This window comes from Meriones unguiculatus, chromosome 9 (assembly GCF_030254825.1).
Source record: "Meriones unguiculatus strain TT.TT164.6M chromosome 9, Bangor_MerUng_6.1, whole genome shotgun sequence".
NCBI lineage: Eukaryota > Metazoa > Chordata > Mammalia > Rodentia > Muridae > Meriones > Meriones unguiculatus.
The window spans coordinates 73,715,386-73,738,972 of NC_083357.1; the positions used below are offsets into that span (position 1 = coordinate 73,715,386).

Below are 23,587 nucleotides of genomic sequence, written 5' to 3' on the forward strand. Positions count from 1 at the left end.
CCCCAGGTGAAAGGCAGGTTGACGCTTCGGTGGGAATCAGTCCATGGCAAGAGATAACATGGGCAGTAGCCAGTGTTTAAGGGAGAATAGCAGAAGAGCATGTTCTAACACTGATTGAGTCACACATTGTATCCAAAGCTGTGTATAACTAAAAAGTGAATTAGGGAGCAAATCTGTTATAAAACCCGAGTGAGCACACAGCAAAGGCATATCCTTAGATGTTTGACTCATTTACCAAACTGTAGTCTGATCAAACTATAGGCTAGTTCCGGAGAGAAATAATACAGTCACTGTTTGTGGCTCAGTGGTGCCCTTGGGGGCACGCAGAAGCCTGCAATTTCTTTATTGGTTTTGTAAGTAACTTTCTTTAAGGCTAACAGACTTTCTGGGAAGGCCAAACTAAGTGAAGCTGAGTTAATGTTCTCATTAAGATGTTAAAGAGGCCTTATTCATGAACGACTGAAGCTGCTCTTGCTTTATCCTTGTAAACTATGAAAATATGTGGTGATCTCTTACAGAGGGTTCCCCTGGGCCCTCTGTCACCAAAAGCTTTGCTTAAACAGGGCTTGGCTGCTCGTGGGCGTGGGGAAGTTGGCTCTCTGTAGTGAGCCTTCCAGGGGGAACTGGTGATGGGGGTGCCTCCTCCGTCAATCGTCTTTCTTTCAACAGAACCTGCTTGACTGGCCCCAGAGTAGAAGACACCTTTATAAAGATGCTGAACCGCTGGCGAAGCCAACCGGCATGGATGACTCTTGTCATCATCCTTCAACATCGTGGCTTAAAAACAGTTGTAGGACTTTGTTGATAGCAAACGCAGATGCCAAGCATAAAACAGATTTTATTTCTGGGGAACTTAACGTGAGCTGCTTGAGGGGGGTGACGTAGGAGGAGTGTGTGGCACCAATACCAGGCCCACCTCGCTTCCATGTAGATGATGGGAAACTCTCCCAGGTAGTGGCCGATCCTCTCTGGTTTGATTCCCACCTGGCTGAAGGTCTTCGTTGTACACAGTCGCTATGTTGCCTACTATCTCAGGCAGGATGATCATGTACCTCAGGTGGGTCTTCACCATCTCAGGTTTGTCCGTGGACAGTGCCTCCTTCTTGGTCTTTCTCAGGAGCTCAAGTAGCGAGTGCTTTCCAGCTGCAGGCCCCAGTTCATGTGCCTCTTCTGTCAAGTGCTGTAAGGACAGCATCAGCTGCCCATAGATCTGTCCAGCAGTTCGTCCAGGGCTACACCGTGTTAGGTGAACTTGCAGAAGGTTTGTTCCACTTCAGCCATCTTGGGCGGCTGCTCTTGGAAATTGTATTATAATGTTTGATATGAGTGAAATTGTAAAATGGTGTTCCTCACGAAGTAGGAAACCATCTTACTGGAAAAACAAAATAAAATTTAAGAAGAATCAATTAAAACACCCTACCTTTACTCTAAATCCATGTTAATAGAAACCCTCCCTTGTTGGATGATAACAAATGTGGCCTCATGGTTTGCCCCTGTGATGGGAAGAGTAGTTTCTAGGGAATGGTCTAAAGTAGCATAGGAGAGAAATCTAGCCTAGCTTCATGGCTGATGTTCCTCACACAAAAGATACCCACAAAAGAAAGACGCATAAATATTTAAAACATTTTTATATGATAGTAGAGACTCAATACAATAAGGATCTCAAACAGTTGTTAAGCTGGTGGGTTTTGATATTACCAGTTAATGGGTAGTTGTGGAAAAGTAGGCTTGGGCAAAGGAGTAGATCTACTGATAATAAATGGAAGGAGGGTCTACCAAGGACCTGAAAGTCTTCTTGGTATCCGCACATCTTTAGCTCTTTTCATTTACATGTAGAAAGTTGACCTCTCATGTGTGGGTCTTCCATCTGTTTCAGGAGGTCAGAAACCTCTTTTCCAAATTTTAGTGACCAGATTCAGACAAGAAGGGACAAAGGATGACGGAGACCTTCCTGCCTCTTCTCTCTTGTCAAATGCAGTGTCACTGTATTGGGGGGGGCAGTGTGCCCTCACCATTATAAATTGTTAGAAAAACTGTTGAGTTTTAAATATTTAATACTACCTGGGTCAGACTCATGTTGAAATATACATGTCCCAGGAGCTATCACAGTGTTCATTGTGTGAAAATGATCTTTGTCCGTGTACTAGGCATTTGTAAACTGTTTCCAGTGTGAGAGCCAGAGATGTTGTGAGTCATGACAGATGATCCCCCAAGGTGGTCGCATTTCTGAATGGCTTTGGTAGAGGCTTGACGCTTTCAGCCCAATGGCGATCTGGATGTTGCGTTCAGAAGAACCTCAAATAATTTCTGTGGAACACTGACGCTACATAATGAAAAACATGCTTTTAATTACAAAGCAATTTAGAGTAACATGCAACAAACTTCCAGGCTGGCTTTCACTCTAGGCTGATTGACAAGTAGTCTCGCAGTCAGTAGGAGACTGCTCACCTGGCCCCTGCCTTCCGAGACTGGTGTCTCACAGTTCTGTCTGCTATAGCTCAACTGTGGACATCTCCTTCTCGGTTTAGCCAAAGTAGGAATCCAGTTGTTGATGTGGTCTGCGGAGCAAGTGTGTTTGGAGCTTTTCCTCTGTTGACTGGCAAATGCCTGTGTGGTGTTCCGGCCCTCATAGTCCCCCTGTGAAGTAATGGAACCCTGTGATGAGACCTTGAATGAGATGTGGCTTGGACAAAGCTGTATTTCTTTGTTAACATTTAGATGTTTTTTATTTTTTTGTATTTTCAGATTTATTGTTTGAGTGTTAGCTGTCACTTCTGACTGCCAAGTATCCCTGCCCAAAGCAATATTTCCCATTTTACTGCAACATGTATCCATGTATCCTGAATCCTATCTTGTGTTTATAATTAGGTGACAGTGTCAAAAAAAAAAAAAAAAAACCCTAAGGAAAACTTTCTAAGACCATCAGTGTGAATTAGCATTTTCCTCAGCCAGGCTGTCTTAACATTTACAGTGACCAGTGTTGATTGCTTAGTTGATTACTCATTCATTTCTCCATCAGATTTGTAGGGAATATAAATTGTGCCAGGGGTATATACTGTGGCCAGGGAGTGGGACACTAAAGGTGAGCAAACCGGATTTTGTCTGAGTTTTACTGATAGTTCACAGGTTGCATAGAAAAGATTGAACTATTTAAAGAACACCAGAATTGCCTTTCAGCAATTTAAAGACTGTATGTGAGATTGCCATATCACAGCCTACGCTGCCGAGTTCCCCCGTGTGCATTTGAAATGAGAGGTGGTGCCAGGCACTTCTATAGTACACACGACCTTCATCTGTTCATTTAGCTGTACCTCATAAGGCTTCCTGATGGGACGGTAAAGGAGGCTTGCAGCACGCTGTATTGTGTTTCTGTCAAGAAGTACTTTGTAAGCTCCTGCTGGCGTCATTGAGCTGCCTCGCACAGGGGTGGGCCACGTTTCCCTCATCCCAGGAAGGTGTGGGTCCGCACGAAGAGGGATGAGTGTAAAAGACAGGATTGCTTTCACGGTGCACTTAGGCAAAGCTAGGGGGTGACTGAAACCCTTCTCTTAGTCTATCTTACCTCCTTATTGCTTCAAAGCACAACAGCTAAATATTCCAGCTTTGTCCTCCATTTAAGTGCCAAAAAATGCTAGGGTATTGAGTTTTTAAAAGTCTCCCTGCGCCAGCTGTTGACCTGGCACAGGTTAGGAGGATCTGAGAAGTCCAAGTGGTACAGTGACATAATAGAGAGGTCCAGCATTTTTCCTGTCAATCCTAAGCTCTGTGTTGGGCTGGGCTGGCTGCATGCTAATAACGGTGACTCAGCTCTGTGACAGGCAAGAGAACATAGAAGAGAATAAAAACATGGCAATAGTAGGGGAAAAGAGACAGAGGAAAGGAGGCACAACAGATAGCTGATGTTTTCTCTCTCTTTCCCTTCCTCCCTCCCTCCCTGGTTCAAGAAAAGACACAGTAACAAAGCAGATCAGTTGAAGGGGATAAGCAGAGACCATGGTAGGGATAGGAGGGCAGTTGGAGGTGGGCGGGGAAGCGGAGAAGCCACAGAATGAGTGAGGGGGAAGGAGATATAAGTATTAAAACGCAGGAAGAGGAGGTGGGCAGAGAGGAGAGTGCACCCTCTGGTCACACTGAGAGCCCTCAATTGCTCCCAGTGGTGCATCCAGCAAATAGCCGGTGTCCCCTCGGAGGACGTTTCCCTTACTTTCGTATTAACTTTAATGCGATTCCCTTTATGGTTCCTGTCTGACTGGTTGAGGTTTCATTGACACTCAGTGTGATCAAATGGCAACCACGGAGGCTCAGTTCTGTTATCCCTTGCTGGGTGCCTCGCCGACTTCTGAGCCGCGTCCCGCATTGGATGCTTGCCATTCCTCCTTGTCTACAGGTAGGAGAGTTAAAAGGGGGAAAGGCATACCTCAGGGCGGCCACAGTTACGGCTCATGCATACAGATATTCAAAAAGCTGAAAGAAAACTAGAAAATCACAGTCCAGTATTTGCTCGAAGTAAGGAAGTTGACACTTTCATTTCCAGTTTGGTTACATGCCCTGACACCTCCACACACTGTACCTTCTGGAAGATCTCATTTTTTCTTTCTATTTTTTTTTAATATGATTCACTGTAGTATGCCTTCCAAATAGCTGGCACTGGACAAGGCACTTTCCAAGTGGGCATGAATACCTACATACATACCTTTCTGTTAGAGCAACCATGCCATTTATAATTTCTGTTTTCCATCTTTGGGCTCTGTGGATGACATTAGCTATGTTTTAACAGCTTTTTGATGTTGCTGCCAGTTAATCCATATGTCCTGGAAAAGGAAGGGGGTTCATCCAGCAGTAAAGGGTTTGGAGGGGTTAGGAGGCCATTCATTTCTCTTCATATTCACACACGTGCCTGTCATGAAACTGTGGGCTTCACATCTGGGACACTCCAGACTGTGCCCGAGGAACCACAGGCAGGATGCTGGAGGGACTTTAAAACCAGGCTTCTAAGATTTCAGAGTGCACAGGAGCCTCCGAAGTCCTCATGAAACTGCAGCCTGTACTGCGGTGTGTCTCCAGTGGGCTCTCAGACCAGGCTGATGTCGTAGACCGTGTTCAGGAAGAGAGGGCTTTGAAATCCTTCCTAGGAAGCTGAGTTTCATTTTATGAAAACATCAGGGTCCATTTTACAGCTTGCCAGACAATTAATTTTCTCAGAAAAAACGTAAACGGCTAACTCATTTCCAGTCGGAAATATATAAAACTATGTCACATATAAATATTTATATAGAAATATTAAGATATAAATTAATACAATATTAATATTTAATTAACATGTATTTATATAAGTGTAAATATATATATTTCCAAACACCAGACTCAACGTAGCAAACTTTAACAACAAGAACTACTTTGAAGCAGAAACATCCTGTGAAAGATTGACAGCTTAAAGGCTCTATTTGTGTTGCTCTCTTCCCGGTTATCGATCAGTCCCAGGCTAGCGTGGTGCGGAGCTCTTCTGCAAGGACATTCAGTCGGAACTGCCCGGGGATGGCAAGGGCAACAATCGGCTCCGGCTCCTCAAGCGGAACCTTGCATCTGCTTACACGTGTTCAGCCAGGTTGGAAATGGATGCTCAAAGTTTCGCCTAACAAGATGGCCTTTGTTTTGCAGGTCTGTTGCAGCCAGCATGATTGTGAATTGACAATACACGGAGGAGGAGCGTGAGCTCGTCAGTGCTCAGGTAAAGGAACGGCATGTTCGACACCAAGGACTGGTGCCAGGGCGCCACTGGGTGGGAACTGACTTCACCCTGTGGCCTGGCAGCGTTCGCTCAGGTGTATGCTGCACAGTGATGACTGTTTCGGGCATCTGTGGTGAGCTCGCTGACTCATGGAGCACACCTGCAGGAGCCTTTGGAAACCAGCGGTGATGAAACATAAGTAGTCACGGGAGATCACGCGCCATTGTCTACAGAGTAAATGTAGAATTATTGCTATTCTCTCTCCTTTTTACTTTATCGGAAATCTGTCCTTTCAGCGTGAATGGAAGTATGTAAATACTGAAGACTTCAAATTGAGGTCTTTTCGTTGCCTTCTCCTCTGAAGGTGTCCTCCTCCGTTTCCTTTGAAGTTGTTTTGTTTTTGTTTTTAAATGCACACTTCACAACTTTGATTTGCCCAAACAGGTCACTAAGATTTGTTTGCCATTAACTTTTGCTGCCTTTTTTTTTTCCTTCTAATTATATTTTTGGAGGATTAAACGTCTTCGCTGGAGAGAAATCATCTCTTTCTCATACGGCCTTTATAAATTTGACATGGAGCTGGTTAAGGGAACCAAGACACCAGTAGAAATGATCGGCGCCAGGAGTTCTATTGACCGTGGCACTGTTGTTTCTTTGCTGGCTTGATCTGTATCATCACCTCATTGTTCTTGAAGCTGTGTGTGGCAATCAAGGAGTGATCGGGGTTTCTTGTTCTGTTGTGAGGGGGAGTAGGTTCTGCTCTAAATCCTGTTCTGTCAGTCATTCCTTGGCTTACGGATGGCACCTTGCCTGGACTTCTGACATCATATGCCTCCTATGGCTGTGTGTGTCTGTGCCATAGGGCATCAGGTGATTCTAATGACCTAATCTTAACTTCATCATTAGAGTCCCCGTTTCTAGTGTTACATTCATCTGTGCAGGACTTCTGCACCTTTTGGAGGGACATAGTCAGCTACAGTACTATACAATGGGTACAGTTTGGTATCCCCAAACAGATCTGGCACCCTGCTTGCTGCTTAATATTTACAGAGTAAGTGAAAGACCGTACTGACCATGCCCTAACTGAGTTAGGAAAGTGCAGGCTTCGTACCCTCTCTTACTCCTTCGTTGAGTACAGTCCAAGCTAAACAACACTGAAAATGGACAAGTCGCCTCTTTTAAAAGTTATATAGGAAGTGAGTTTAAAAATACATATTTAGCTTCTGGCGTGAGTGGTCCTTGCTTCTCCGCTGGCATCCAGGCTGAACCGCCTATTTGCATACTGCCTCCATCAGTACCTCAAGATATCTTTGCAGCCAATTCAGCGCCATTTAAATTGTAGCTGGGCTATTCTTCCTTCCCAGCTGCATCGCTTTGCACTTATTAAGTTTAATGTTCTGTTTCCTAGCTTTAATTCATAAATGCTACCCCGAAGTGGATCTGCCCTCACAGCATCTTCTCCCATTTCTATGCTTCTCTGGCTCAAATTATTAGAAGGTAACTTTTTAGCATTCAGATATGGGTATTGGTAAGACATTAAGACACTGATCCTCAGGTAGAACTTAATGGCTCTGTTTACTCTTAAAGATGTTTGTCTGTGAAACCCTTACTACCTGTTAGCTCGGTGCTCTCGGTCCAAACCTGCTGTCTGCTGTTGCAGAAATAAGTTAACTACAAGACCCCAGAGGAAGCCTCCTGCCACAAAGAGCAAAGGGCTGGGGGCAGAGTTTTCTCCCTGGAGTGAGTGGACATGTTGGGAGACGTGTGAGTTCTCTCATGCCTAGGGTGAGTGCTGCATGGCCGTTTTAAGGTGGGAGGCCAAGGCCTAGGTGTGGAAGTTTGGAGCCAGGCTCACGGTTCCTGAAAGTCTATCCTGCAGGCCCATTGGAATAGCCTACATGCAGACAGTGCCAGCCCACAGGAGTTTCTGTGTTCCTTAGGATGAGGCCGAGTCTGCCCCGTGGCGATGTGGGAGACACTCGTTCCAACAGTATTGGCTATATAAGCTGGTGGCAGCTAGTGCAATGTGAAATGGAAATAAGCATGTATTTTGTCATTTTTTTTTCACACCGATGTCTGTCCTTAGAAAACTGGTAAATCACACCGCAGTTATTTATGGCACACGTGACGTGTGCAGGCGTGGTCCCACCAAATGACATGGAGGGATGTATAGCTTCATCTTGATGCCTCCACAGCTCTTCTCTTCATTTCATGTTTTGGCTTCCTGCCTTAAAGACACATTCCGTTATGCCTGGCACAAATCTTAGTTTGAGTCAAGCTTTGATCAAACCTTCTTAGGACATGTTTGCACAAGAATCACTTAAAATGGGAGCCTAAGTATTCATGTTTTGTGGGTTCATCTTTCTACCAGGGCACCTTCTTTGTTTTATGTAAACATCTATAAGCTAAATTATCCTGAGCAGGAAAGTTGAAAGTGGTGAAGAGGAGCAGAGGGCTTTTCGCAGGGGAGCTCAGAAGTTTGGCATTCTCCTCCATCTGTTGCTGTTTCTTGCATGCAGCTAGCACCAGGCACTGTCTAATTCCTGTAATTCATGTTTTTATAGTCCCCAAACCAACTCCTTCTCGTCTTCTTGTATTTCTTTCCTCCTCTTCTCCTTGACTCTTTCTGGACTTTTCTCACTTTCCCTTTTGCTTGTTCATTCATTCAATTATGCATTGCCTTTCTGTCATGTACCAAGAATTGCTCCGGGAGAAAATGTTAAACATGTTATCGTTCAGGAGATGATAGACAGTCATGCAAAAGCCACTGGCGTAACGCAGCCATGCACTCTACATGTCTTCCACACAGGAAGCAGAGCATTAAAACTGGCTTGAGGGAGTTAGACAGTGTTTTTATAGAGAAGATTGTAAAGGAGTGGAGATTGGACGAATAAAAAGCATCCCAGAGGGGAGGAGGTGGACCTGCAGGAAGCTAGGTGTGCTGTGTGCTGCGTGTGCACACAGGATAGCCCCAGAACATACTGCGGAGAGAGTGAGAACGGATGAGGCGCTATAGGATGGTGGAAGTCAGACCTCGCAGGTTCTTTTACACACAGCCGAACCTGCCTTTCTGTCTCACGATGCACACTGCAAAGAGACTGACAGTCCATAAAGACGTATGTCTTCTTTCTTTATAACCCTCAGCTCACTGCTTCCAAGGAAAGCCAGCCCGCCTCTCGCTGTCAGTCACGCCATTAAGTCATGTACTGAGGGAGACTTGTCCATTTTGTTTCTCACATAGCATTTCCTACTTGAGTCCCTCTGCTTCCATTTTTTAAATCCCATCCTTCCAGACTTTCTGTGATTGTGTTTTTTTCTTTGTTTGGTTTTTTTTTTGTTTTTTTTGTTTTTTTTCTGGAAAATGTACTCCTGAGTGATTCTTTTTTACCCCTTCTGAACTCCAGGATAACTTTCAACGACTTCTCAATCAGAATTTTCATATGCTTTCTTTGAGTCACGTGCTATTTTTACAAATGCTCAGTATGATGCCCACGTGCTGAAGGCAAGGGCTCGATGTCATCCATATAGCCTGTCTATTTGAAAGAACAGCTTCTTGCATGTCACAGATACTGCACGGATGCTTGCCCAGAGAGCTAGAGAGAAACAGAGTTTCTGCGATTCTCGATACTGAACCCATGATTGATTAGTTGTCCTGGGGAAGATGTGGGTGGTTAATGTGCTATCCATATGTAATTCTTGCAGGAGGAATAACTGTCAGAAGGGCAGAAGGATTGCACTGAACAAAAGGCAGGCACAAGTGCAGAGAGGATTTCCGGTGTAAATGGAAATCAGATGAAAACCCCTAAGGTTTAGACATGGGAAGAGGGCACTGAGCCATTTAGCCACGTGTAATTGTATCTGACACTGAATAACAAATGCTCAACAGGTAAAAACACCTATATTGCATTAAAATTATTATGTGAAATGACCTCTGGAAAACTTGATTCAATTTAAGCCTTCTCAGTTGCAGATCTGGAGACAATCACAAATTCAAAAATGTATTTATGAAGCTGTGTTGCCACTGAGCGCAAAAGACCATAATCCTATTACTTGAGATTTTGAAAAAGGGTAAACATGAATAACTGCAGAGAGATATTGACTAAAGAAGTAATATGAACAGGAATAATGGAATTAAAGTAATTGAGGCAATATTGGGCCTAATGGACCTTGTTCCCATCATGCCTTTCTTCCGCTTTGGCATTGAGTTGGCTCTAAAGTTGATTGGACTGTGCGTATCGAAAAAAGCCATGATGGAAGAATGAACATTGCTGTCTATAAAAAAAATCAATCTGTTGTTCTTAAGGAAGAGCATCAATCAGTCTGTGAAATCAATTAGTGGATTTTTTTAGTAGTTTATAATATAATGAAACAAATGATTGAGACAAGCCTATATTCACTTTAAACATAGCAGATCTCAATAGGCGTTTCTTGAGTTGATGGAAGGCTAACGGGGATTTAGTTTAAAAATGAAAGGTTGCAACTCCCTTTGGTGGTGCTAATTCCTCTATGTTGCTCTGACTTGACAGCCTGTATCTGTAGTACTGTGAATGTAGATTACTCAATTTCATTGATTCTTGCTCTGAAATGACTTCTCTCACATTGCTTCTGTCAGCAGGCCAGGCCAGCTTCAGTGACCTTGCATCTCTGGGTCATGAAGTGGCTTTTTGAAATTCCTGACTGTCATAAATATGTTGCACCGAAGGAGTTTTATATTTTCAAATATCACCTTGATGACAAAATGCCCTTTTTTGGAAACATCAGTGCTTTCTCCCTGTCTACAAGGCTTTAGCCCTGTTGTGCTTTAGACAAATTCCCTCTCGCAGTTCGGTAAGATGTCTGCCTCTCCTTACACTTACCCTCCACCAGCGTGAATGCATACATAAAATTAAAGTCAGATATCCTTTAGGAAATAGTGAGTTGGACTTTTGTTTGTTTGTTTATTTTCATCACCACTGTTAGCGGGAAGGTTATTTTACTAGGATGAGTGGTGCTACTAGAGAATAGCAGGTGAGCAAGATGAAAGTTGTTTTACTTGCAATAATTTGAATAACAATGGTGTTCTCAATCTCCATAAGAGTATAACTTTAAAACCTGAACATCATTCAAGTCTGAAGTTTTCTACCTCCTTTCATAAGATTGTAGCAACTAAAGTATTTAAAAAAACATTTCAACATCTTGATGATCCACTTTGGTGAGAAATGGAGACTCTTAAGACACTCAAAGGGGCTATGTTTTATGTAGAAGGGTTTTCTTTCTTATGTGAAGAGCCCTGAGGTATATATTCCTTAATCAATTTATCATACTCTGCTATACATAGTGCAGCTCCTGCAGAGAAATGTCTGAAACCCTGAGTTTTCAAAACTGAATTGAGGTTCCTCTTCCCTCCTTTGCATTGACTCTTACCATCCCTTTGTCTTCTCTGATAGAGTTTTCTCTGAATGCCCTCCTTTGGGCCAATTATCAATGCAAAGAAATCTTTTCGCTTTGAGGATATGTTCTTCTTTCCCACAATGCACAGCATATTGTTAGGGCAAGGATACACACCATTACATGAGAATATGCATTTTCCAAACTGAGTTTCACTAATCTCTTGCTTCTAAACATTGGGCCTTGTCTTAATGTTTAAAACAAAATTGAGTAATCGCAACGTTAAAGTGTTTTCAATGCCAAAGGCTACACACTGATTCAGAGGTTTAAGGTTAAAGATAAATATGGATGAGACCCAGGATTGTGACAAGTCAAACAGCAGTAAACCTGTAGATAGCAAGTTTCAGCTTTTAATAAAAGCCGAAAGAGAGGTTGAAATGAGAGAACTGTACCTTGCATTTTATGAGTTCACTTAATGCTTTCCCACTCAGTGATCTCCGAGGAAACTCAGTAGGAGTGCTGAGAGAGTGAGCGAGTGGGTTTGTTTCTTGTGGCTTTTTGGGGGCTCTTTTCCTTCTGTTAGTTTGTTATGTCCGATTCCGATGTGTTAGTTTTTGTTTTGTCTAATTTCATTTTATTATTATTTCTAATGAGAGACAGAAAGGGAATGGATCCAGATGGAGGGGAGGGGGGGGAGTAACTAGGAGGAGTTGAGGGAGGGAAAACCATAGTCAAGATATTTTATGGAGAAAAAAAATCTATTTTCAATAAAAGGAAAACTATTTAAAAATCGACTCCTCCCCCTGAAAAGAAGAATACATATGTTATTCCCGACGCTCCTAAAACATCATTGAAATGACTTTTGAGGGCTCTTTCTTAAAGGAACACACCTATGAGAGCATATGAATCAACAGCATTTGGGAAGTTGGAGTGTAGATGGATAAGATGGTGTCTTAAGGGCTGAGAAACGGAAGTTTTCATCTGACAGAGCAGAGCAGAGGAAAGCACCCCAGTGTTGGAGCAAAAATCCGCAAAAGCTCAGACCTGAGAACTGGGAATCCTTGAAAGTGAAGGCGGAGAGAGAGTGTGGTCTCGAGGATTGTTGGAAGGCTAACTCTGCTTAAGCAGACAGCCGGGCCTCTGCTGCTGTGGAGGGGAATGGGACATCTCTATGCGCTCTGCAGAGATGAGCTATCAAGAACCACCAGGGCATTAGCCATGAGTCATACTGGGCAAACTGCTCAGACCCTGAATAATCATTTAGCCAATGTAGCTCATGCCTTAGTTGTACATAAAGGAATTAATGCTCAACTAAAAGGAAGCTTGATGGTGTTCAATCAGAGGATTGACCTCTTGCAGGAGCAAATTGATACCCTATGGCAAATTGCTCAACCTGGCTGTCAATGAAAGTATGCTGGACTTTGTGTCACTAGCATACAACATGAGAATTTTTCCTGCGCTGCAAATCTGTCTAAACAATTGTCGAGCTATCTTTTAGGTAATTGGGACTGGAGAATTCGATACTACGATGGAGCAGCTGAGAGTGGCCATTGTCACAGTAAATTCTACCAGAGTGGACGCAGGACTAGCCACAGGATTATCAACATGGATTGCTGCAGCCATGAATCATCTGAAGGAATGGGCGGGCATGGGAGCGTTAGCAGGCCTTCTGGTGTTGGTCTCCTTGGTTTGCCTGTGGTATATATGCAAGATTAGAGTCTCACAACAGTGTGATGCAGCCGTGATCATTCAGGCCTTTACAGCCATTGAAGCAGGACATTCTCCCCAAGCATGGTTGGATACCATAAAAAGCTAAAATGATACGCTCAGGATGCGAGGCTAAGCACTGCACTCAGGGTCAGCCGCTTTGGACCCAGAGAAGAGCATGTCTGATTGCATGCGGGTTGATGCCCCAGGTCGCTCCTCTGAGAAAAAGGTATCGGACGGTCTGATGCTCTTTGGGTGGACGACACCTAAATGAACATCTGTACAAAGTCCCAATTTATTTCTAATATCAGAGATCAGACCTCTACTCTTGCCTGATGCGTCTAAAACAAAAAGGGGGAACTGTAGAGAGCTGCGGAATGCTATGCCTTAAAGATGGAGCTGGTTTCCGCCTTCCACCTTCCCGATGGTGAGTGCTCTCTGTCACGAACAACTCCACATTTGGCTAAGGCCGAGGATCTGGCTTGCTTCCATGTATGTGGACCTATCTGCATTGCCCCCGTGGCACGCCTGGGTTGGCTACCCAGAGGCTATTTAAGCTGTGGGCTGGCTTTCCTCGGGGTCTGAGGATTGTTCAATGTTCCTGAATAAACTGCATTGAAAAAATAAAATAAAATAAAAAAATAAAAATATAAAAAAAAAGAAAAGCTAAGGATAGTGATTAATAAAACCTAAAACCCAGGGAATAATATTAACCTCCCAAGTCCTGAGACTACAGCACCTCCTTTCCCCTGCTTCTCAGCCTGCGGACAGTCAGGATGAAATCCCCTGTAGAAGATCACAGAGGATTTCACCAGTACCTGCCTTGGAAATGAACATCATGATTCTGAGGTCAAAGGAAAGGCCTAGCAGGACAGTCCTTAATCGCACATCCTCAGTCCTCTGAGCCACAGTCTTTTTGTTCGGTTATATACTGGTAAATATCAGCCTTAATTATCCTTAATTACCCTTAAATACAGGGGATCATCAGACTTAAAGGAAAACTTCTGTCCTGAAAGTCAAAAACTAAGGTGTGCAACCCAGAACAAGCAAACTTGGTGAAAACAAGGTGTCACAGCCATGGAACACACAGAGTTTATAAAGAACAGAAGCTAATGCTAGGAGAATTTCCTACATAGATAAGTATAGCAGATAATAATAATAATAAATAACCATCAGTATCTGTTCATGTGGTTCAGTATCCAAAAAATAGCAACATCAGAGGGAGAGACCGTGAGGTGAAGCACCGAAAACTATGTAAGGAGAATTCAACATTTCCTCCATCCAAACCGAAGAATTTTGGGGTGAAAAGAGAAGATCACACAGTTGTGAAACTTGATGAAGCTGGGTGGTGTTCCAGTAAGTGGGAGAGTTAGCAAATAAGCAAGACTTGTCTCAGAAATGGCACCGGGTGAAAGCCAGATTTTGGAAAAAACAAACAAACGAACAAACAAACACCCCAAGGTGAAGGCTGAAGGCATCCAAAGGCACCAGCCAAGCAGCTGGTCTTGGAATAACTGATCTAAACTGTGGTGGGTGGAAAGGCTCAGGGGAGACTTCTGTGATGATGGCAAAGTGGTGGTAGGGCACCTCGTGTGCAAGCACTGAGAGAGGAGGTCTGAAGAGCTGTGGAGGCTTTGGAGGAAACATAATAAATTCACGGGGAAGTACTCAATCAGATGCAACAATGCCTAGCTCTGTGGAAGACCCCACGGAAGGCAGGAGAGGATGCGTAATCACGGGGTACTGTCTGGCTCTCCACAGGCGGTCTCTCTGGAGCCCCAGGACTTAAGCGTGAGCATACACTGCAACTATGGTACCATTCATAAGACGTCCAAAAACAATCTGCTCATATTTTAAAATATATGAGTTATTTCAAACCTTTACTTCATATTTGTGCACATCTGTGCATGGCGCGCGTGTGGAAGTAGTCAGAGGACAACCTGAGAATATTTGATGGGCAATCATTGGGAGCTTAACTGTAAAGGATATCGGGACCTTGGACATTAATCTCCCCTTTCTGCTTTCTGGCCACCATGCTGTGAACAGCCCCTCTATGCCATAAAAGGCCCAAGGCAACATGGACAACTGTCCACTGACTGAAACCTTTGGAATGATTAAATCAAAGTTAATTCTCTCCTGTGAGTTGCTTATGATAGGTGTTTTCTTACAGTATCATAAACCTGACTGAGACAGTCAGTGTTAGTGAAACACCAAACAAGCAGTAATTTAGAAAAAAAAATCAACTTATTGTACTGTTGTTCCAAATTCTTCAATAGTAAAAAGCATATATATATATATATATATATATATATATATATATATATATATAAAGTGACAGGTTTGCCCTTTCTTTGCCAACAAAATGTGATACTCTGATAATTTGGTAAAGTCCAAACCCAGTTGAATTTTTCTATGAAGCAATTATGAATTAAAAGAGTAAATTATAGTTGGTGGAAAAATATATTTGAGACCCAAAACTATGACAAATAAGTAAATCTACAGACAGAAAACTTCATCTTTTAATCAAAGCCAAATGAGAAGGTGAAATTAAAGATAACGGTAGCTTCCGTTTTATGGCTTGACTTAATGATTTCCTATTTCCTGTGGTCTCTGTAGCGTCCTCTGTGGGAAGACAGCGCAAATACAGGCAGTCACTCAGGCAGTTTATTAGCTGTGAAAGAAGAAAGGCCTGCATGCAGGGAACACCGTGCAGAGGGGCCTTTGAGCACTGCCCATTTGGTGCCCTTCCCATTCAGAATGGAGGATCCGAAACAATGGCGCTTTAATTTGCTGCTCAGCTAATGGCTGCTGATTTGTTCTCATTTTTCAGGCTTCTCCTGGGTCCTTAGAATCCTCACACGGGTGTTATGCTTTTAGCCTGAGGTCTCTGTGCTTCATTTTTTCCTTTGTTCTTCAGACGCGTGCTTTGCCTCACCCTGTTTCATCCCCTGAGAGGCTCAGAATAATGCATGGCACTCAGAGAGTAACTGGAAGGAATCCCTGACATGTCTTGATGGTGTTAAACCACTCAGAATGCTGGGAGATGGCCCCAGCTTGCATTAGCAGAAGATTAAGTCAGGTGAACTTTAAAGTCTTAATTTTTAAAAAATTTACATTTTTACCAGTGATGACTGAACAACATTGATATTCTTCCTGCCTGCATTACTGATTACAATTGCAAATGCTTGCTGAAAGTTCTAGCATGGCTTCTTGCTGTTCCATATGGAGTAGGGCATTATTTTACCTATTTAATGGCTATTAAATATTAAACACACTTTACCAAAAATATCTCCATAACTATATGTAACATGTGCATCCATCATAATGAGAAGGATATTCTGATATGTGTGCCCAACACTGGCTTACTTGGAGTTTTATTCTAAGAGAATTTGCCAAGAAGTTTAAAAGTTTGAGAGGCTTCTTATTTGAGACATCATTATGAGAAAGGGTAAAAATAGACAGAGATTTCAGATGAGGTCAAGAGAGAGATTCTTCAGCTAGTTAATATCATTTTGCCTCAGGATTTGCTGGATGTGAGCTCAACATGATCTGAAATCGGGGAAGGTGGAAAACCATGGGGAGCTAGTTATTTGAAGGTGGAATGGAGGACAGTCATGGATCCTTGAACTCTCCCAGTAACGAACGAAGGGGTGTCGTTTGGAATCTCACAGGAGATCAGTTCCAGGTAGAGAGTCAAAGGAGCTCATGAGCAGATAGCTTCAGAATGAGAGCTGGGTTTCCCCAGCATGGAGAATGGGTACAACAGGGGGGGAGGGGCTGAGTGTGGGAGGTGTAGTTGGAAAGGGAAGGGTGAACTTGCATGTCTCAGGCAGAAATCTAATCAAAAGAGAAATATTTGGAACATTTGAGGGTAAGTGACATGATCAAAATGACATTTAGGGGTTACACCTTGCCCTGTAAACAGCATAAAGGAGGAGGCAACTAACGGAGGAGAAGATAGGCTGGAGGGAGGGAGGAGGAGACAGGCTTGACTTGGTGACAGGAGTGATATGACAGTTGATAAAGACAAACTACAGACAAGTCAAGGCTGCATTGCTTGCCGCCTTGCAGAAAACCCTACCCACCAGTCTAAAGTGAACTAATTAATCAAATGTAGAAGTAGAAAGAAAATGAAGACGTCCAAAGGATTACCTAACAAATATCCAAATGCCTTCTGGAATAGACCACTTCTCTCTCCATCTCGAGCTGTGACAACAAAACAGTTTGCAAGAGACAGAAACTGACAGTTGTCTTTGGGATGAAATCACAGTTCTTTATCTCCTTCCCAGGCTCCCAGATGCCACCCCTGACAGCAACAAATAAGCTCGTGTGATAAGGTCAGAGGTCAGGGAAGGAAGGGCTTGGGAAGCACCTGTGTTCACAGGTAATCAGATGCAGGCATGTACGTGAACATTCCCCCCAACGGCCTGCAGAAGGGGAGAAGCAGAGCCACCTAAGCAGAGATGATGAGCTGCTCCCCAGACAGTCCACAGACAAGACAGAAGGAGCAGTTAGCACAGCAGTAAGCCCTGAGCTCACTTGCCTAGGCTGTACACGGACATCTGCTTCATTAGAGTAGGTATTCTGCTGTACACGGACATCTGCTTCATTAGAGTAGGTGTCCATGTTTGTAATTCTGGGCTCCAAATGAAGGAGCAATACCACCTGTTAAGTGTAGCATCCACAGAAAATCCACAGCCCAAAACACGAAAGGATAAAGCCCCAAGTGGGCATGTGCGAACCTGTCTTTGACCACCAGAAGAACTTTCGTGAGCCTGTCACATGCGCGCGAGCCAGAGGTTTCAGATCCCTTGGGGCCGAAGTCACAGAAGGTCCTGAGATGCCCAACATGAATGCTGGGAACCAAACTCCACCCCTTCAGAAGAGCAGAAAGTGCCCTTAGCTGCTGGGCCATCTCTTGACCATGAGGTTATTTTTTTTTTGAAGATCCTCTTGTCTATATTTATTTCTCTATGTGTGGAAATGTGCCTGCAAAAGCAAGAAGAGTGAGAGATCCTCTGAGGCTGGAGTCACAGGTCTGTTCTCCCCTAGTGTGGGCGCAGGGAACGGCACTCAGGTTCCTCTAGAAGATCAAGAAGTGCTCTCAACCACAGATCTCAGAATCAACTGATTTTTTTTTTTTTTTAATGAGCACCTGGTAGTCCAAAGTGAAAGAATTATTTAAACCCAGAAAGCATTATTTTTCACATTGCAATTAAAATCACTCAGCTCTGACCCACCTATCAGTGTGGATTATAATCCCTTGTGTTAGGGGGAAAAAATATCCAAACAAGGGGCCCTGGAGAAGACTTAACTATTGAGTGATTTTCATTACTTGAGCTCAATTCCCGGAGCCAACATAAAAACAAAAAGCAAAACCAGATGGAAGGGTAGGCGCTTGTAATCCCAGCTCTGGAGAGGTCGAGACTGACAAATCCTAGAGGCTTGTTGGCCTGTCAGCAAGCCTCCTTGGCAAGTCTCACATCCCAGGAAGAGGCCCTGTTTCAAAAAACAAGGCAAACAGTTCCCTAGATCAGTTTTCTTATGCGCACATGAAACAACAACAAAAACTGTTCCCTGTTAAAAATGAATCTGTTAATTATCAGTCCTTCCAGCCATCCGTCTAAACTATCAACTGCCCAGCATGTATATAAATTATACAAATATTAATTATGTGTGTGTGTGTATGTGTGTGTGTGTGTGTGTGTGTGTGTGTGTGTGTGTGTGTGTATGTGTAGGGAGTTTATACCTAGATACACAAGGTTGAATTTGCGGGAGCTAGTAAGTCCAAATCTGACAGTCTAGGCCAGAGTCGGGAAACTGGCAGAAGTTGGTGTTATGTGGAGTCTGGAATCTGTAGAGGATGAAGGCAGGTTGGGAGCCCTTCCATGTTCTAGTCCTGGGGCACAAGTTCTTCATCTCCTGGAAACCCAGGTTTTACTTTTGATGCGTTCACTTGCTTTGAGATGGCTCATTCACATAACCAGAGCTGGTTCCTTTACCTGACTTCCACTGGTTGCAGATGTTAATAACATGAACGAAAGCCTCGGGGGCCGGAGAGATGGCTCAGTGGTTAAGAGCTCTGGCCGCTTTTGCAGAGGACCAGAGTTATCCCCAGTACCCACGTGGAAGCTTAGGACTACCTATAACCCCAGTTCCAGGGGATCGGGACATTCTCTGGCTCCTGTCTCCACTATATGTCCAGAAACACATGTAGACAAAATACCCACGCACCTAAACAACAAAACAAACAAACAAACAAACAAACAAACAAAAACACACTAACAGCTAGTCCATTGTCAGCCCCCAAAGTTCATTAAGCCTAGCTAAGTCAGTGTACAACATTTGCCGCCACAGAGCTCTTTCATTCACTGTACTTAAAGAGCAGAGCTGGTTGCATTTCGCCTAGTCCATCACTGTGGTCACCTTTATAGCAGAGTTCTGATTCTTTCATTGATACAGCAGTGACAGTCTTATTGATTGTTTTAATTTTTCTATCAAAACTTCATAGAATAACCTTTTTGAAAATCTGGACAACGTTAGCATCTTTGCCTCCTGTTTCACCGATAGCTTCGTCGGCCCCACCTTATGAACTGATTACAAGCATGGATTATGTGGAAATTGTTCTTTTATTTGTTTCGTTACAGGGTCTTATGTTGTCCAGGCTGCCTTTGAATTCTGTGTGTGGCCGAGAATGACCTTGAATTTTTGATGCCCCTGGGATACAGTGTGCATGGCGCGAGTGACTGAACCCAGGGATTTGTGTCCTCTGAGTAGGCCCTTTGTCAGCTGGGCTGGTATACGTACCCAGCCTGGGTGATGGGAATTTTGACAGACTACGTTATTGCTTCTGGAGTTCTGCAGTGAGACTGTTCAGCTGACTTTGTGACAGTCACATGGGCTGTGGGGAGTTAATAATTTCTGGGAAGAATTTTAATGTTAGAATTTACTGTCTTTTGCACATATAAATTTGAAACCTTAATGTTATGCTCTTCTGGTTATTTGCATTTAATATGCATGCAAATTCACAATGTATACTATATGCTGAGAACATAATTTATAAATCGGTACTTTCCCTGGTTGTTAGCAATTTTGGCCGCTTTAAAAATTAATGCTTTGAAGAAATATATGTTTGCAAATTTATTTGTAGTTTCTTTAGTTTTCTGAGGGAAAAAAATACATTGTATGTTCTCTATAAGCGAGGCAGACCTCTGTTGTGATGTCCCCCATGTTTAAAAAGTTATGCACAAAGAGAAATGTTTTTTAAAAATGCTTTTATTTATCTATCCTATAAATGGGATTGGATTGGGTGATACAGGGGTTTGCTTCCGAGAACAATGCTGGAAAATACCCGTGTCTGAAGGATGATTGCAATGTGTAGCAGCATCCTGCTACAGTTGGGGCTGAGTCATTTCAGTGCGGAACACGTTTTGAGTAAGAGAGGACATGTTATACTTCTGAGTGGGAGAAGACCTGTTCACAAATCATAGAGAGCAAGAAGAGCATTCCAGGGAGGGTTCCGGAGCCTTTCAGGCTGCCTTTTAGCCCTGTTGTCTTGGTAACTAAAGCACAGCCATCCGTCCTTTCCCCAGGCAGGGAGCTCCAGTCATCCTTGATTCCGCAGTGACCTTTTCTCCTCCCCCTTCCAATCTGTTTTGAGGATCTGCCATGCACCTTCAAGGCAACTTCGGATTTTCTCTTTCCTGGACATCTCCAACCAACCACCAGGTTCTTTTCCTTCCCGTTTGGACCATTAGAACCTTATCACTGGATCCTGGTTGCTTAGCTGCTTGCCTCTTCCATCAGTTCACAGTAAGGTCATTTCAGCTTGGACCCTGGGGACATGTTGTCTGCCTCGGCATCTTATGAAGGATTAAGTTGTAAGCATTCTTCTCTCTGACACAACATCCTTCACAACGTCGTTGCCTTCCGCTTCCTTATCTGCCAGAGGAATTCCTTCCTTTCTGTGTCTCTAAGTTACCTCATCCTTCTCAGAATCACCGCTCTTTAAGTAGTAACAGACCGAGGCTCTCCACTAGCACGTTCTGTTGGTGGCAGTATCACCAGCACTGTATGATCCTGATCTTTGTCCATGTGAACAGAGCATCAGTGGTTGCATGGATTGAGCTTAGGTCAGCTGCCCTGTGGGCAATGACTCAAAATGTAGATGAGGGCCCCCATAATCATGAAGCCTGGCAAAGGGCAGGAGTTCATGGCTCTCTTCATCACATGAGTGAGTGCAGATGTGAGATAATGAGCTGTGCAGGCAAGGTGTCTTGCTTTTTCTCATCCATGTGTGAGCCAAGGAGGCATTATCAATGACACTACATCTCGGAATTCTATAGGTCTCAACCCAGAGCATGTGTGATAGTCAAGGCAGATCAAAGTTAAGTATCCTGCTGATAGGGGAAAACATCAAAAGGGAGAGCTGCTGTTTACAAACTGTGTATGATATAGAACCCTGCTTTAGAGTTATAGGGCAGTATGTGATGAATTTGATGTTAAAGACCAAGCGAAAATAACTCAGCTATGTGCTAACGGCATTTAGACAAAATATTCTGTAGTGGCTTCTCTCCCTGCCCCTTCCCTTGGCGTTCTCTTCTTCCTGCCTCTCTACTTCTCTTTGTTTCCTGTTCCCCACCTTACCTCACCCCTTCTTCTTAAAAAAAATAACCATAATAGTAGCTAATAAATGTAATAATATTGTAACCAAGAGATGCATTTTCTTCTGCCTGATAGTATGGTAGGTACTTACTGTCTCTTAAAGGTTAGGAATGTGGAAGTCATGCCTTGACTTTCAGAACCTTGAACCTACTTTACTTTTGGACACATTCTGATCACTCCCATGGCTTAGTATTAGCAAATATGTTTGATCGAGGGGGACATGTTGGGATCCCCAGAGAAGCTAGGAACAAGGCTATATCTCTTTTTTCTTTTCTTTTCTTTTCTTTTCTTTTCTTTTCTTTTCTTTTCTTTTCTTTTCTTTTCTTTTCTTTTCTTTTCTTTTCTCTTCTCTTCTCTTCTCTTTATTTTTCTTTCTATCTTTCTTTCTTTATTTTTCTTTCTTTCTTTCCTTTCTTTCTTTCTCTCTCTCTCTTTCTTTCTCTCTTTCTCTGTCTTCTTTTTTGAGACAGGGTTTCTCCTTGTAGCCCTGGCTATCACTCTGTAGAACAAGTTGGCCTAGAACTCAGAGATCTGTTTGCCTCTCCCTCCTGAATATTGGAATTAAAGGTGTGTGCTACTACACCTAGCTCTAGGGCTAGGAAATTATAAAAAGATATATTTTAACATAGTTGTTCATAAAAAGAATATGCTACAGAGAAATGTGTGGCCTGAAAAGCTAAAAATATTTTCTGGCCTTTTACAAATAATAAAGGCTGTTTCCCACAAAATACTGATTAGCAATACCCAAAAGCTATTTTGGCAGCCCCCTTTTGAAAAAGCAAGGGTCAAGTTTGGAATCGGGTTCCATGCCAGCTGGGCCTTGAGGTTGATGTCCAGGAGGGCATCATATACCAGAGAAGGTTGTAATTGTACTGATGTGACCTGTGTGTGGCACTTAGGTTTAGTCCGTGAAGTGGAGGACATCTGTGGGAGAGCTGGGGAGGAGGGCCAAGGCCTGCTGCCTGTCTGTGGATGGTACTCAGAGAATTCCTACCACAGTCACGGAGCACGCGAGCACCATGAGCTGGGAGGGTGGTGGTTTTCGGTTCACGCTGTGTTTTGTAGTTTACAAAGTGTTTCCCATTTTGTAATTGTGAGAACCCTTTGAGGCAGGAAGGCTGGGTGTTACTATTGACCTCAATTTATAGAGAAGAAAGGATTGATCTCTAGTCAGGCAAGTGTCTTCTTCAAGGTCATACAGTTATTACGTGGCAGAGCTGGAAATCAAACCCAGATATCCTGGCTCTCAGACCTCAGAGGCAGTGAAATCCCCTGGCTCAAAGTTGTCAGCCCTACCTGCCCAACACGGAAGCATTCCTGCTCTGTATTGAATTTGTATGCTGTGAAGTTCGTTTTGTTAACTTAGGAAACAACAGGAATGGGGGGGGTGCGGTGCCTCCAGAGCCAGCATGATCTGGTTTATCTCAGCACAGACAGCTTCCCATGTGGGAAGGTGGCTGTGGAAGACGCTGTCTCCAGATATGAGGCAATTTGCACTGTGCCAGGTTGTCTTTGCAGGTCTAGGAACACTGGGCTTAGGGAGTAGGCCGGAAAATTCTCTCTCTTGCATAAAGAATCTGTAAAAGGGGCAAATTGTTAGATTTATATTAGCCTTATATTAAATTGAAGCTGTTTCTGCTATTCTGCCATACATGTTGGACCAAAGTGCTGCTCAATAAATAAACTGAATGGCCTGTTTTTTGTTTTTTCATTTTTAATCACTTATCAAATACTGTAGTTTTATATGATATGACAGAAGATAGGATCTCATCCCCTTCCTCGCCACCTCCAAACTTGGGTCTGTTGGGTCAGCATCAACTGCACAGTGGAGCCAGCTGAGGTCCACAGAGATAGTAGTGCTCTGAGTCTCAACCCGAGCATCTGGTTCTCTGAGTCTGAACCCGAGCAGCAGATGCGGTCCCGCAGCCCATGTCACCGGTAAGTGCTGCGGCACAGGGAGATGCATCATGGGAAAGGCAAGCAGCCTTTGCAGGGACTCTGACTACATCCGTATTCAGCTGAAGAGAACAGCACTCGTGCTAAGAACTATTGCCAGGGGCTCTGCGACAGTGCTGCCTTTACACTGTTCATAAAATATGTTAAAAAATAAAGCCCTAAAAG

At 43.5% G+C, this 23,587-nt stretch overlaps 1 protein-coding gene and 1 pseudogene across 3 annotated transcripts in view; one reads left to right on the forward strand and one right to left on the reverse strand.

Annotated features, from left to right (window-relative positions):
• Positions 1–23,587, forward strand: part of Enox1 (ecto-NOX disulfide-thiol exchanger 1) — a 560,948-nt gene that overhangs the window by 115,423 nt on the left and 421,938 nt on the right. For all 3 annotated transcript variants that reach the window (XM_060391472.1, XM_060391474.1, XM_060391473.1), the window contains exon 2: positions 5,659–5,728. The gene's annotated coding sequence lies outside the window, so the exon portion shown is untranslated. The remainder of the gene's footprint in view (positions 1–5,658; positions 5,729–23,587) is intronic.
• Positions 759–4,346, reverse strand: LOC110565583 (small ribosomal subunit protein uS19-like; annotated as a pseudogene).